At 27.0% G+C, this 15597-nt stretch overlaps 1 protein-coding gene across 2 annotated transcripts in view; it reads left to right on the forward strand.

Annotated features, from left to right (window-relative positions):
* Positions 1 to 15597, forward strand: part of LOC119603207 (tyrosine-protein kinase Src64B) — an 88416-nt gene that overhangs the window by 24760 nt on the left and 48059 nt on the right. For both annotated transcript variants that reach the window (XM_037955150.1, XM_037955151.1), the window contains exon 2: positions 8066 to 8190. The gene's annotated coding sequence lies outside the window, so the exon portion shown is untranslated. The remainder of the gene's footprint in view (positions 1 to 8065; positions 8191 to 15597) is intronic.

The raw sequence follows: 15597 nt of genomic DNA on the forward strand, positions 1-15597 counted from the left end.
AGAACTGAACTAGAACTGAACTAGAACTGAACTAGAACTGAACTAGAACTGAACTAGAACTGAACTAGAACTGAACTAGAACTGAACTGAACTAGAACTGAACTAGAACTGAACTAGAACTGAACTAGAACTGAATTAGAACTGAACTAAAACTGAACTAGAAAATAATAAGAAACTATAGACTAACTATAACCTAGACTGTAGACTAACTATAGACTATAGAAAAACTATGGACTAGACTATAAACTAACTGGACTACAGACTAGATTACGTAAAATTGTGTTTCTTATTGTTGTTATTCCTTAAAAATCTCAAGTTTAGAAACGTCGGATCTTCAAAGAGAAACACACATTTTAAACTGTCAAACTTATCATTAGCTATTTTCAAAAAATGGGTGGAAACTGAAAGCGTAACATATTTATGATAATTTCTGTGCAGCAAATAAAAAACTTCATTATCTTTTTTATTGTCAGCATATTTAAATGAATATTTGCAAACATTTCCTGTCATATTTAATTTCATATGAATTCTAAATTTCTCTACTAAAGCGCTCCATATTGCAACATCCAACTAAACCAAACCAAGTGTCTAAAAATCTAAAATACAATGAATATTTAAACATAAATTCATAATGTTTACATTATGATGATGATGATGTTATTTTTTGCGTTTGTTAGTTTCTTCATTTCTACAGCTCATTTATAAACATGTCACGTGAATTGAGTGTTGGCGTTTGTATTATTTACATTTTCTATTTTGCAGTCCTTATTGTTGTGTTTGTTTTAAAGTTTCTTTACCGTGTAGTTTTTTTTTATTGTTGTTGTGGCATCTTTAGGATTTAACATATACCAGGGATATGCTCATAAATATAAACTTATCTTATTTACACTAAATATGAAGTTTTTTTTTTTTTTTTTTTTTGGCTATTTGTATAGAGGATTAACGAGGCCGGGTTAGGAAGTACTCGATCATTTGACTATCGAAACTTTAACGATAAAAGAACAAAAATAAAAGTAATGATACTTAAAGGGTCCTGAGTTAACCATAAATGAATTTACGACTGCAAGAATTCTTCACAATACTGATACACTTTTAGATTGTTTTCGTATTTTATTTTTTAAGTTTTTGCTTTTCTTACTTAAACCCATAAATTATATTTGTTTGTATTTTTTTATTATTTTCAACAAATAAAAAATGAAATATTTTTTATATTATTTAATTTACAGGCAACCCATTAATCTTTTTTTGCTCTCTTTTGTTACCTCTGTTCTTTTTATTACATTCTAAGTTCAAGATAAGAAACATCAGCTAAGTTATTGAAAAAAACCATATTGTAGCCAGAGAGGGTAAACTTACACAGTTTTTTGGTATAACAGTTTATTGTAATCAATAATGTGTGTATACCAGTTTCTTCTATATAAAAATATCTGTATAACTGTGTTTTCTACAGAAAAATGTGCGTATAAAGTTCTTTCTATAGAAAAATGTGTGTATAACATTTTTTTATAGAAAAATATGTGTATAATAGTTTTTTCTTTAGAAAAATGTGCGTATAACAGTCTTTTCTATAGAAAAATATGTGTATAACAGTTTTTTCTATAGAAAAATAAGTGTGCAAAAGTTTTTTCTGTAGAACAATGTGCGAATAACAATTCTTTCTATAGAACAATATGTGTATAACAGTTTTTTCTATAGAAAAAAGTGCGTATAACAGTTCTTTCTATAGAAAAATATGTGTATACCAGTTTTTTCTATAGAAAAAAGTGTGTATAACAGTTATTCTATAGAAAAAAGTGTGTATAACAGTTTTTCTATAGAAAAAAGTGTGTATAACAGTTTTTATATAGAAAAAAGTGTGTATAACAGTTTTTTCTATAGAAAAAAGTGTGTATAACAGTTTTTTCTATAGAAAAAAGTGTGTATAACAGTTTTTTCTATAGAAAAATAACAGTCTGTATAACCGTTTTTTCTATAGAAACAAGTGTGTATAACAGTTTAGAAACAAGTGTGTATAACAGTTTTTCTATAGAAAAAAGTGATCTTTCTATAGAAAAAAAACAGTATTTTCAATAGAAAAAACAGTTTTATAACAGTTTTTTCTATAGAAAAAAGTGTGTATAACAGTTTTTTCTATAGAAAAAAGTGTTTATAACAGTTTTTTCTATAGAAAAAAGTGTGTATAACAGTTTTTTCTATAGAAAAAAGTGTGTATAACAGTTTTTTCTATAGAAAAAAGTGTGTATAACAGTTTTTTCTATAGAAAAAAGTTTGTATAACAGTTTTTTCTATAGAAAAAAGTGTGTATAACAGTTTTTTCTATAGAAAAATAACAGTTTTTTCTATAGAAAAAAGTGTTTATAACAGTTTTTTCTATAGAAAAAAGTGTTTATAACAGTTTTTTCTATAGAAAAAAGTGTTTATAACAGTTTTTTCTATAGAAAAAAGTGTGTATAACAGTTTTTTCTATAGAAAAAAGTGTGTATAACAGTTTTTTCTATAGAAAAAAGTGTGTATAACAGTTTTTTCTATAGAAAAATAACAGTCTGTATAACCGTTTTTTCTATAGAAACAAGTGTGTATAACAGTTTAGAAACAAGTGTGTATAACAGTTTTTCTATAGAAAAAAGTGATCTTTCTATAGAAAAAAAAACAGTATTTTCAATAGAAAAAACAGTTTTATAACAGTTTTTTCTATACAAAAAAGAGTGTATAACAGTTTTTTCTATACAAAAAGGTGTGTATAACAGTATTTTCTGTAGAAAAATGTGTGTATAACTGTTTTTTCTATAGAAAAATGTGTGTAAAGTATTTTTTTCTATAGAAAAATGTGTTCATAACACTTTTTTCTTATAGAATATTCGTTTCATTTAGACGATTAGAAAATGTGAGTTCTTTTTTATGTCAAACTATGCTTATAACAGTGTTTTTCACATCTTAATTTCAAGCTCAACTTTCCATTCCTGCTCCAAAACTAAAACACAACTTGTTTTTTTTTCGCTCTGTTTTAGTTTTGAGATGTTTTCAGTTTCATACTCATTGTCGGCATAATAATACCAACAAAAAAATATAATAATAAAGTTTTACAGATGTTTGTTTTTGTTGTTATTCATGGCATATTTTTCTTCCTCTTACAGACTCTCACACATACATATTTCATTCCTTTTTTTCTTGTTATTGTCATGTTTTGTTTTGATTCTAACAATGTTTTTTGTTTCATCTCTTGTCATGTTCTTCTTCCTTATGGATGCTTTGATTTGAATTGTTTGTACGAATGTGTAGGAAGTTCTTTTTTTGTTTTGATTTCAGTTTTATCTTCCTTGTATTAAGTTTATTGTTTATACTTTTTTTTTTTTGCTTAATACACATTTTACTTTTTTTGTTTTGTAAAAATCTATACTTGCACAAAAGCCTTTTTTATGCTTCATAGGTGGAATGAAAAAGTTTCATTACATTAATATAAATATTTAAAGCAAAGTGAGAGAGAGAGAGAGGGATGAGCATAGGAGCGTATGGAAAAAATCAATAAATTTTTTTTTTATCATTTCGATCGAAAATTTTGTGTTTGTTTTATGCCTTCTGCTGGTTAGTAATTTCATATTTATTTACATTAAAAACCCATTTTAATAGGATTTTATATGAGTTGTTCCATACACACTCACAGATATCGACCAATTGTTTATGTCTCGTTTTATCTTTATTTGTTTGTATATGCAGTAGATGAGAGTTTATGTCGATTTGATTATAAATATGAGCTCTATTTGGAGAAACGAGGGCTAGTTACAGCTAAATTATCTAAAAATAATTTTAGGGGACATATTTTAGAAAAAAATTTATAGGGACATTTTTGTATAAAAATTTTTTCTGCACAACATTTTTTGTATAACAGTTTTTATAGAAAAACCTATGTATAGTAGTTTTTTCTCAAAAAAATATTTGTATAACAGTTTATCTATAGAAAATTTTATTTGTAACGGTTTTTTCTATAAAAAAATGTGTATAACAGTTTTTTCTTTAGAAAAATTTGTGTATATTAGTAACATCTCTGTATAACAGTTTTTCTATAGAAAAACTTGTGTATAAAAGATTTTTTCTTTAAAAAAATTTGTGTATAACAGTTTTTTTTATAAAAAATGTGTGTATAACAGTTTTTCTATAGAAATATTTGTTTGTAATAGTTCTAAATAGTTTTTTATTTAGAAACATTTGAGTATGTCAGTTTTTTCTTTAAACAAATTTGCGTATAACAGCTTTCCTATAGAAATATTTGTGTATAACAGTTTTTCTGAAGAAGACTTTGTGTATATCAGTTTTTCTATAGAAAAAATTGTGTATAACAGTTTTCTATACAAATATTTCTGTAGAACAGTTTTTCTGAAGAAAATTTTGTGTATAACAGTTTTTCTATAAAAACATTTGTGTATAACAGTTTTTTATAGAAAAATTTGTGTATAACAGTTTTTTTTATAGAAAAATTTATGTATAACAGGTTTTTTTATAGAAAAATTTGTGCATAAAAATTTTTCTATAGAAACATTTGTGTATAACAGTTTTTCTATAGAAACATTTGTGTATAGCAGTTTTTCTATAGAAAAATTTATGTATAACAGTTTTTCTATAGAAACATTTGTGTTTTTGTATTGAAACATTTTTGTATGACAGTTTTCTTTTTAGAAAAATGTGTGTATAACAGTTATTCTATAGAAACATTTGTGTGTAACAGTTTTATCTTTTGAAAAATTTGAATATACGATTTTTTTCTTTAGAAAAATTAGAGTATAACAGTTTTTTCCTATAAAAGAAATTTATGTAACAGTTTTTTTAGACAATTTTTTGTATAACAGTTTTCACCATTGAACAATTTTTATATAAGATCTTCTATAGAGAAATTTCCGTATGATAGCTTTTTGCTATAAAAATTATGTATAATAGTTTTTTATATAGAAATTCGTTTGTATAACAGTTTTTTATAGAAACATTTTTATATAAAAGTTTTCTATGGAAAAATATGTGTATTACAGTTATTTTTTTATAGAATAATTGTCGTAAGCCAGCTTTCTCTTAAGAACGAACGTGTGTATAACAGTTTTTATGTGACTTTTGCAGGGGCTAAACATCAAACCATTTTTCTATGGGACCCTCGTACATGGTACCATATGATACAATAATTGAAGTATATTTTAATAAAATTACTTTTAATGTTTTTAGATACTTGTACTAACAAACATTGGACGACGACAGACAGGCTGGCTAAATAACTGACGGACTGACTACATGCCAGACTATCTGATTCATTTAAACAGTATAAGTGATATATACATATATAGAGAATGTGTGAGTGCTAGTGCGTGCGTGAGTTAGTGTCAGTGTCAGATGCGTGTATATATAATTTCTATTCGATTTTAAGGTGGTCTTGTGTAAACTGTAATTTAATTAATACAAAGTGAATGTTTTCCATTTTATTATAACAAATATTTTATTGATGTGTGCGTAAGTTACACATACATACAAACATATGTAAACTTATACATATTCATATCGTTTAATGTGGGTGGGTTTGTTTCTGTGTTTTCAATTTTTTCCTATCAATACTCCATGTGTGGATAAATAGCAGAGTGCACATAATTGGTAATTAGCATTGTTTAAGTTCTATAAATATTTATAAACTTTTGTACATAAAATAAACAGAACAAAAAACTGGAGAGCATATTAAATGCCCTAGAATAGAGCTCCAAAACACATTATAAATATCAATATTTAAATTTTGTTATTCCATATTAAAGGCTTTACTTTAACAACTAAATGTGTGTGTTTAGATTGGAAAATGTTATAAAAAGAGGAAATTAGGAGAAAAAAGAAGAAGTAATAATATTTATACGCATAAATACATAATCTGATTTGGCCAAAGGCAACGTTCAATTTTCAGTTATTTTTAGCATATTTTAGCTGAAATTTTTTTTTAAAGTTTAAAAGGGCACCGAGAGATAAACAAAAAAGTGCTTGGAAAAGTAGAACAGAAAAAAAGATTACTTAAGGCCTTTAGTATTTTTTCCAATTTTAAAAGGAAATATATGTATGTATGTTATTGTTGAGTGCACAGAATAAGGTAGAAAATAAGGAATAAGACGGTTTTCAAATTACACCATTTCTTTTTTGGAAATGACAGAAATCTTTAAATAGATTTTAAATTCAGTTTTTATTGTTTTTAAATTTTGTTGAATTAATATCTGTAATTTGAATTGAAATTTTAGTGAAACTAAGAATTTTTTGTAAAATTTCGAATTTTAAGTTAAATTTCCAACTTTTAACGAAATTTTAAATTTTTAATGAAATTTCGAATTTAAATGAAATATATGGTTTTTCTAGTAAAGTTCTAGTTCGAACTTCAAGTGAATCTACTAATTTGTAAGGAAATTTTCGGAAAAATTTCGTTTTTTTTTTCCAAATTTCAAAATTGTAGTGAAATTTTGAGTAAATTTACGAATTTTTGGTGAAATTTCTAATTTCTGGTGAAATTTTTTCTTTATATTTTTGTATTAAGGTTTTTTTTAGAAAAATGTGTGTATAACAGTTTTTTCTATAGAAAAAAAAGTTTTTTCTATAAAAAAAGTGTTGTAGAACTTTTTTTTTCTATTGAAAAAAGTTTGTATAACTGTTTTTTCTATAGAAAAAGTTTGTATAACTGTTTTTTCTATAGAAACATAATAGTTTTTCTATACATAAAATTGTGTATAACAGTTATTCTATACAAAGACGTATGTATAACAGTTTTTTCTATAGAAAAAAGTGTGTATAACAGTATTTTCTATAGAAAAAAGTGTGTATAACAGTTTTTTCTATAGAAAAAAGTGTGTATAACAGTTTTTTCTATAGAAAAAAATGTGAATAACAGTTTTTTCTATAGAAAAAAGTGTGTATAACAGTTTTTTCTATAGAAAAAAGTGTGTATAACAGTTTTTTCTATAGAAAAAAGTGTGTATAACAGTTTTTTCTATAGAAAAAAGTGTGCATAACAGTTTTTTCTATAGAAAAAAGTGTGCATAACAGTTTTTTCTATAGAAAAAAGTGTGTATAACAGTTTTTTCTATAGAAAAAAGTGTGTATAACAGTTTTTTCTATAGAAAAAAGTGTGTATAACAGTTTTTTCTATAGAAAAATAACAGTTTTTTCTATAGAAAAATAACAGTTTTTTCTATAGAAAAAAGTGTTTATAACTGTTTTTTCTATAGAAAAATAACAGTTTTTTCTATAGAAAAAAGTGTTTATAACAGTTTTTTCTATAGAAAAAAGTGTTTATAACTGTTTTTTCTATAGAAAAAAGTGTTTATAACTGTTTTTTCTATAGAAAAAAGTGTGTATAACAATTTCTTCTATAAAAAAGGTGTGTATAACAAAGTTTTTTCTGTAGAAAAAAGTGTGTATAACAGTTTTTTCTGTAGAAAAAAGTGTGTATAACAGTTTTTTCTATAACAGTTCTTTTTGTATAACAGTTTTCTAAAGGAAATTTAAATTATTTAGTGATTTTCGAATTTCTAGCGAAATTTTGAATATTTTTTTAAATTTCGGACTCATGTATAGTGAAATTTCGAATTTCTATTGAAACCTAGAATATTTAGTAAAATTTTGTAAAATTTCGAATTTTTAGCGAAAGTAAATCAACAACATCTTTTCCCTTAAAGAGTCTTCAAAGAAGGCGTCCGTCTGTCTTTCGTTACAGCACAATTTCCTATGAATAGGAAACATCTGTTTCTCATTATTTGTTCCTTTCGTAAGGAAAATTATACTTCCTTTTTAACAACGTTTAACTTAGTTTTATATTATTAAAAAAGAAAACTTAAGAAAATGATGTCAATTTATAACTTAGTTCTTAAACTCCCCTCACCACCTCTACCCGCTCTTAAAAGGGTCAATTAATATCTTGACTTACACACTATAAACACTAACGTTCTCTCTCAAGCATTGTGTTAAATTTAGCATATTTAAATACTTGTATATTCGCACTTCTAATTTCAATTTTAACTAACATCCTTCTCTCTCTCTCGCTTTGCTTCCTTTTGTTCCATTTTAGCATTCAAGGATAAAAAATATATAACACGTGGACTATTAAACCAAGAAGATATACTCTGCAGGATAAAAAATAAAATAAAACTAAAATATCAAGAAGTGAAACGTAGAAAAAACAGCAACCAGATGGTAAGTTAATAACAATAATAAGTTGTGCCCCTAATCCATATAATCTTCACTTGCTACTTGTGTTTGTGTTTCCTACTTTTCTCACACTACAAACAACTGGATTTTAGAAAAAAAAAAAAAAAAAAAAACAAAAGTGAGTTAAAGGAGGAGAATAGCTAGAAATAAAACAACCAAATATGAATTTACTGAAATCATGTCAAAGGTTTATTTTTATGCTTTTTTTTTTTGCTGTAAAAATATATAAAAAAATCTAAGTCGTTTAGCTGGTGGTGTCATTACTGCCGGTAGCAATTTATTACATGAATGAATATCAAAAAAAAAAAAAAAAAAAATATTTTACAAGTTTTGTATATTTGTTTGTGGAATATTAAAGTATGATGTCGGTTGTTAAAATGTTTAAAGGAATGTTATCATTATGGTACGCAAAAAAAAATTATACAAATTAAAAAAAAAAAAAAAACATGAAAATGTAGCACAAACCATTCATATATGTTTGTTTTTGTAACTACAAAAATTTCATTCTTTCATTTATACAATAATATTTTACAAAGCCAACATAGTTTTAGCAATACATACGTATGTATGTACATATGTGCAAAAATTTTTATAAATATTTGTGTTAATAATTATATAATAATTGTGTTAATTGTCAACACTTTAAATAATTTGCAAAATTTTGCAGTTTGAATACTAATACAAAATTTCGAAATTCTAATGAAATATCGAATATTGGATTTTTAGTAAAATTTCGAATTTCTCGTGAAAATTCGAATTGCTAATGAATTCCGAACTCGAATATTTAGTGTAATTTTGAATTTGTAGTGATATTTTAAATTTCTAATGGAATTTCGAACTTCAAATAAAAATTTCGAATTTCTAGCAAAAATTTCGAATTTTTAATATTTTTTTTTTTAAATTTCGGATTTTTAGAGAAATTTAGAATTTCTAGTAAAATGTCGAAATTTCGAACTACAAATAAAAATTTGGAATTTCTAGCAAAAATTTCGAATTTTTAATAATTTTTTTTTTTTAATTTCGTATTTTTAGAGAAATTTAAAATTTCTAGTATAATGTCGACATTCTAGTGGAGGAATCGTATTCGAATTTTTAGTGAAATTTAGAATTTTAATTAAAATTTAGAATTTTTAGTAAAATTTTGAATATCTAATGAAATTTCAAATTATAAAATTATAAAATTTCGAATTTTTAGTAAAAATTACTAGTGAAATTTCAAAATTTTAATCACATTTTTAAATCCTAGTCCAATTTCGAATTTTTAGTGAAATTTTTAATTTCTAGTAAAAATTCGAATTTTTGGTGATATTTCGAATTTTTAGTGAAATTAAGAATTTTCGGCGAAAATTCGAAATTTAGAATTTTTAATAAATTTTGAGTTACTAGTGAAATTTTGAATTTCTAATGAAATTTTGAATTTCTAGTACAATTTTGAATATCTAGTGGAATATTAAATTTTTATTAAATTTTAAAATTTCTAGTGAAATTTTAAAATTTCTAGTGAAATTTTAAAATTTCTAGTGAAATTTAAAATTTCTAGTGAAATTTAAAATTTCTAAGTGAAATTTCAAATTTCTAAGTGAAATTTCAAATTTCTAGTGAAATTTCAAATTTCTAGTGAAATTTCAAATTTCTGGTGAAATTTCAAATTTCTAGTGAAATTTCAAATTTCTAGTGAAATTTCAAATTTCTAGTGAAATTTCAAATTTCTAGTGAAATTTCAAATTTCTAGTGAAATTTCAAATTTCTAGTGAAATTTCAAATTTCTAGTGAAATTTCAAATTTCTAGTGAAATTTCAAATTTCTTGTGAAATTTCAAATTTCTTGTGAAATTTCAAATTTCTAGTGAAATTTCAAATTTCTAGTGAAATTTCAAATTTCTAGTGAAATTTAAAATTTCTAGTGAAATTTCAAATTTCTAGTGAAATTTCAAATTTCTAGTGAAATTTCGAATTTCCAGTGAAATTTCAAATTTCTAGTGAAATTTCAAAATTTCTAGTGAAATTTAAAATTTTTAGTGAAATTTCAAATTTCTAGTGAAATTTCAAATTTCTAGTTTAAAATCGAATTTCTATAAAAATATCGAATTTCTGGTGAACAATTAAATTTCTATTAAAATTTCACATTTCCAGTGAATTTTTTCGAATATTATTGACAATCACTGTACATTATTAAACCCAGACATTGGATAAAATTCCGGAACATTGAAATTGATCATGTCCTTGTGTGATCATTCCGAACCAATCACTATTCACAGTATCAGAGTTACCTATGCTGTGCACGAATACTGAAGTTTCGATGACGTCTCCCATGTAAATAGAGCACTCTGCACTGTGACTTTTGAGAACAACCAGAAATTTTGATAATTTGGCTAATTTGAGCTTTTGTTCCAATAAAATTCTAGTTTCTCGTCAAAAACGTTCGTTACAAATTTCTATATCAACTGTCTGTCATATTTTGGACTAGTTATGTGACATATTGTTCTCTTTTTTCAATTAAATCAATTACAAAATAATTTCCATTATTTGTATTCTTTGTATTCTTTCATCCAAATATGTTGCTTCATAATTATGTAGAATAATTAACTAACTAGAAAACTTGTGCCTCTTGTGGTTTGTCGCTCTAATTGTAATTACATGTTATCTAACGACAGAAAAAAAGTCAAGAGATGAAATCCACTAAACTTGTTCTACTTTATGCTTTAGGGTACTTAGTTGTAGTTATCTCATAGTATAAGGCTGTTCTCATATATACAGAATTTTGTTTTCTATATAAAGCAATAAACCCAGGGAACAGAAGGTCGTAAGATTGAACAAAATGTTATAAACAAAATCTATAAATTCGAATTTAGTTCCATACGATACTAGCCTACTGCTTAGTCTATGGACTGGCCTGTTGATTAGTCTATGGACTGGCCTACTGACTAGTTTATGGACTAGACTATTGACTAGTCTATGGACTAGACTATTGATTAGTCTATTGACTAGGCCATTGACAGTCTATTGACTAGCCTATTGACTAGTCTATGGACTAGCCTATTGACTAGTTTATGGACTAGCCTATTGACTAGTCTATGGACTAGCCTATTGACTAGCCTATTGACTAGCCTATTGACTAGCCTATTGACTAGCCTATTGACTAGCCTATTGACTAGTCTATGGACTAGCCTATTGACTAGCCTATTGACTAGTCTATGGACTAGCCTATTGACTAGTCTATGGACTAGCCTATTGACTAGTCTATGGACTAGCCTATTGACTAGCCTATTGACTAGTCTATGTACTAGCGTATTGACTAGTCTATGTACTAGCGTGTTAACTAGTCTATGGACTAGCCTATTGTCTAGTCTATGGACTAGCCTATTGTCTAGTCTATGGACTAGCCTATTGTCTAGTCTATGGACTAGCCTATTGACTAGTCTATGGACTAGCCTATTGACTAGTCTATGGACTAGCCTATTGACTAGTCTATGGACTAGCCTATTGACTAGTCTATGGACTAGCCTATTGACTAGTCTATGGACTAGCCTATTGACTAGTCTATGGACTAGCCTATTGACTAGTCTATGGACTAGCCTATTGACTAGCCTATTGACTAGTCTATGGACTAGCCTATTGATTAGTCTATGGACTAGCCCATTGACTAGTCTATGGACTAGCCTATTGACTAGCCTATTGACTAGTCTATGGACTAGCCTATTGACAAGTCTATGGACTAGCCTATTTACTAATTTGGAATAGTCTATGGATTAGACTATTGACTTGTCTATGGACAAGCCTATTGACTAGTCTATGTAGTCTATGGACTAGCCCATATGAACAATCCTACTTACTAGTCTATGTACTACACTACTGACTAGTCTAAGGACTAGCCTACTGACTAGTCTATGTACTACACAATTGACTAGTTTATAGACTAGTCTATGGACTACGCTATTGACTAGTCTATGAACTAGCCTATTGACTATTCTATGGACTAGACAATTGACTAATATGTATATGGACTAGCTCACAGACTAGTCTATCTACTATACAATTAACTAGTTTATGGACTAGCCTATTGGCTAGTCTATGGGCTAGCCTATTGACTAGTCTATGGACTTGTTTATGGGCTGGACCATTGACTAGTCTATGGACTAGCCCATTGACTAGTCTATGGACTAGCCCATTGACTAGTCTATGGACTAGCCCATTGACTAGTCTGTGGACTAGCCTATTGACTAGTCTAGGGACTAGCCTATTAACTAGTCTAGGGACTAGCCTATTGACTAGTCTATGGGGTAGCCTATGGACTAGCCTATTGACTATTCTATGAACTTGTTTATGGACTAGACCATTGACTAATCTATTGACTAGCCTTTTGTGTAGTCTATGTACTAGGGTATTGATTAGTCTGAGGACTAGCCTATTGACTAGTATATGGACTAACCCATTGACTAGTCTATATACTATCCTATTGATTCGTGTATGAACTAGCTCATACACTAGTTTATGGACTAGACTTTAGACTACGTTATAAACTAGCTTATTGACTAGTCTATGGACTAACCTATTTGTACTCCCAAATAAATCTGAAATAACTCTATGATTTAAAATGGGAAAGATAATGCGAAGGTTAATCAAAACTTTGTAGAGACATTTTGCGCTGTAGTTTCTCAAACCTAAATGTTTATTGGGTTGACACAAAAAAGCACTCATAAACAGACTAATACACGTACAAAGAATTTTTATTCCTCTATGAATTTTAGTACGCTTTGGCTGACTGGCTGTGTGACCAAGTGGCGTCCAAGGCATTTCTTTAGTACTTTAAGTTTTGTTGATGTTGTTGTTGTTGTAGTGCTGTTTTCTACTACTTTCTGTATTTGTAACACTTTTTCTTTAGGTTTTTTTTGATGTTAAAAAGAAATAAAGAAATTCACGTCTTTATGGCTTAATAACGCCCTCCAGAGGAGGAAATTGTAATCAAAGTTGATTTTATTTTCAATTTTTCTATTTCTGTTTTAAAATATAAAAATGTAGAGACATAAAACTCAAAAGAAAAAAACAACAATAACAAAACACTTGGTTAGCAAGTTTATTAAGAATTGTTAATGTATTTTTTTCTTGTTTGTTTTGTTTTGTTTTCAATGTCCTTCGAATATTGTTTTAAGGATGTTCAAGATTAAATTAGGTCTTTAAATAAAACATATGTATGATGTTTGTTTCTAAGGGTATTTATTTATATTAGAAAAAAGTTTTGTTCCAAAATTGCCTACATAATGAACTTATTGTGTAAATAATATAAACAATAATATTTATGTGACTGTTTCATATTTGTAACCTTTTTTTTTTTTTGCTTTAAATATTTAATAAGTATTATAATATTAAATATCCTTATACACTTATCCTTTTCATATAAAATGAAAGTTTTTTTATACCAGAAAAAAACACCTTTAGGGGGTTTGTTTTTAATATTTAATGAAAAAAGGTTACCTGGCAATAATTTGAAAATAAAAACTAACATAAATATTACTCATTATATTTAAGGTGTTTTAATAGCTATTTTATTATTAAACTAATAATAATAATAATTTTGTAATAATGTTGTTGTAGGTGTTCTAGTTTAGGCAAATAAAAATAAATTAGTTACATTTGCCACACATGCTCATTTTTCCTTACCAAACTTTTTTTGTTTTTGGATAATCATCATTATCCTTAAGGGACATATAATGAAACAAGTTTTTTTTTGTTTTTCGTTTCTATATTTTATGAAATTTTAATTTTTAATGTTTCTTTCGTTCTTTCTTTATTATTTGCTGTTTCATGTAATATAATTTAACCATAAATGACATTTTGACATACTTATTTTCTTTACTACATTTTCTTGTAACTAATCTCTGCTCATTTTCATTTATAATCTTTATATTTAGGATGTGCTCTTCGTTAATTTTTATACCCACCATCAAAAAAGAAAAAAGAAAAGGGGGTATATTGATTTTGTCATTACGTTTGTAACACATCCAAATATTGGTCATAGACCCACAAAAGTATATATATTCTGGGTCCTCATTAAATTCTAAGACGATCTAGCCATGTCTGTCCGTCTGTCTGTCTGTCTGTTGAAAGCACGATAGAGTCCGAATGGAGGGTTGAAATTTCTTATAGGTAAGGTTTGTTTGGTATTAAAAATGGGCAATATCGGTCCACGTTTTCGGATAGCCCCCATACAAGTGGCCCCTCGAAAAGCAGCTTTAACAGCCATAACTTGTTTAAAAATACGAATATAGCAATGAAATTCGACATAAGTAAGTTTCTTGTGATCCAAAATCACTATGCAAAATTTTATGAGGATCGGTCCATAATTGACCCTACCCCCCATATAAGGTCCCCTTCAGAAAATGACTCTAACGCTCATTACTGGCTTAAAAATACTAGTATATAGATGAAATTCGACATAAGTAAGTTTCATACGAGTCAAAATCTATCTTAAAAATTTTTTATAAGGTCCCCTTCAGAAAATTACTTTAACGCTTATAACTGGCCTAAAAATACGAGTATATAAATGAAATTCGACATAAGTAAGTTTCATTCGAGTCAAACGAGGTTTGATGGGTATATAAGATTCGGCATAGCCGAATATAACACTCTTACTTGTTTTCTATTATTTTGGTAACTACTTAAATATTATTACTAATATTCGTTTAAAAACAGCAGCAGCAACACCTTGGCTTCATTCTATAATCTTGATATTAAATATTAGGGTTCTATAGTTGAAACGAAAAGTCGACTTTTCGACTTTTTGCATTTAGTTAAAAGTGGACTTTTCGGCTTTTTGCATTTTATGAAAAGTCGATTTTTCGACTTTTAGTATTTTATAAATAGTCGACTTTTTCCAAAATTTTTCGATTTTTTCCGACTTTTCGCTTTTTTTTGACTTTTTGACTATTTTCGACTATTTTTTGACTTTTTCGAGTTTTTCCGACTATTTTAGAGTTTTTGACTTTTTTCCACTTTGTTAAAATTTTCGACAATTTCTTGCCTTTTTTCTAATATTTTCGAGTTTTCGACTTTTTCCGATTTTCCGACTTCTTTCGACTTTTTACGACTTTTTTCGACTTTCCGACTTTTCGACTTTTCGACTTTTATTTACAATGTAGACTTTTCGACTTTTTTCATAGACGATAGTCGAGTTATCGACTTTTTTGGAACAAAATAGTCGACTTCGACTTTTTTCAACAAAAAGTCGATTGTTCGATTATTCGAAAGTCGATTTATAGAACCCTATGAAATAGTATCTTAATATTTATTAGGATGGTATTGGAAGACATTTATACAAGAACTAAACTAAAACTATTGGAAGTGGGCTCGGTAATGAAACATACTTCCAATGTCTTAATGAGTTTTGCCTTCTAGA

This window comes from Lucilia sericata, unplaced genomic scaffold (assembly GCF_015586225.1).
Source record: "Lucilia sericata isolate MDLA Ls3-8-SP2 unplaced genomic scaffold, ASM1558622v1 Contig000283F_arrow, whole genome shotgun sequence".
NCBI lineage: Eukaryota > Metazoa > Arthropoda > Insecta > Diptera > Calliphoridae > Lucilia > Lucilia sericata.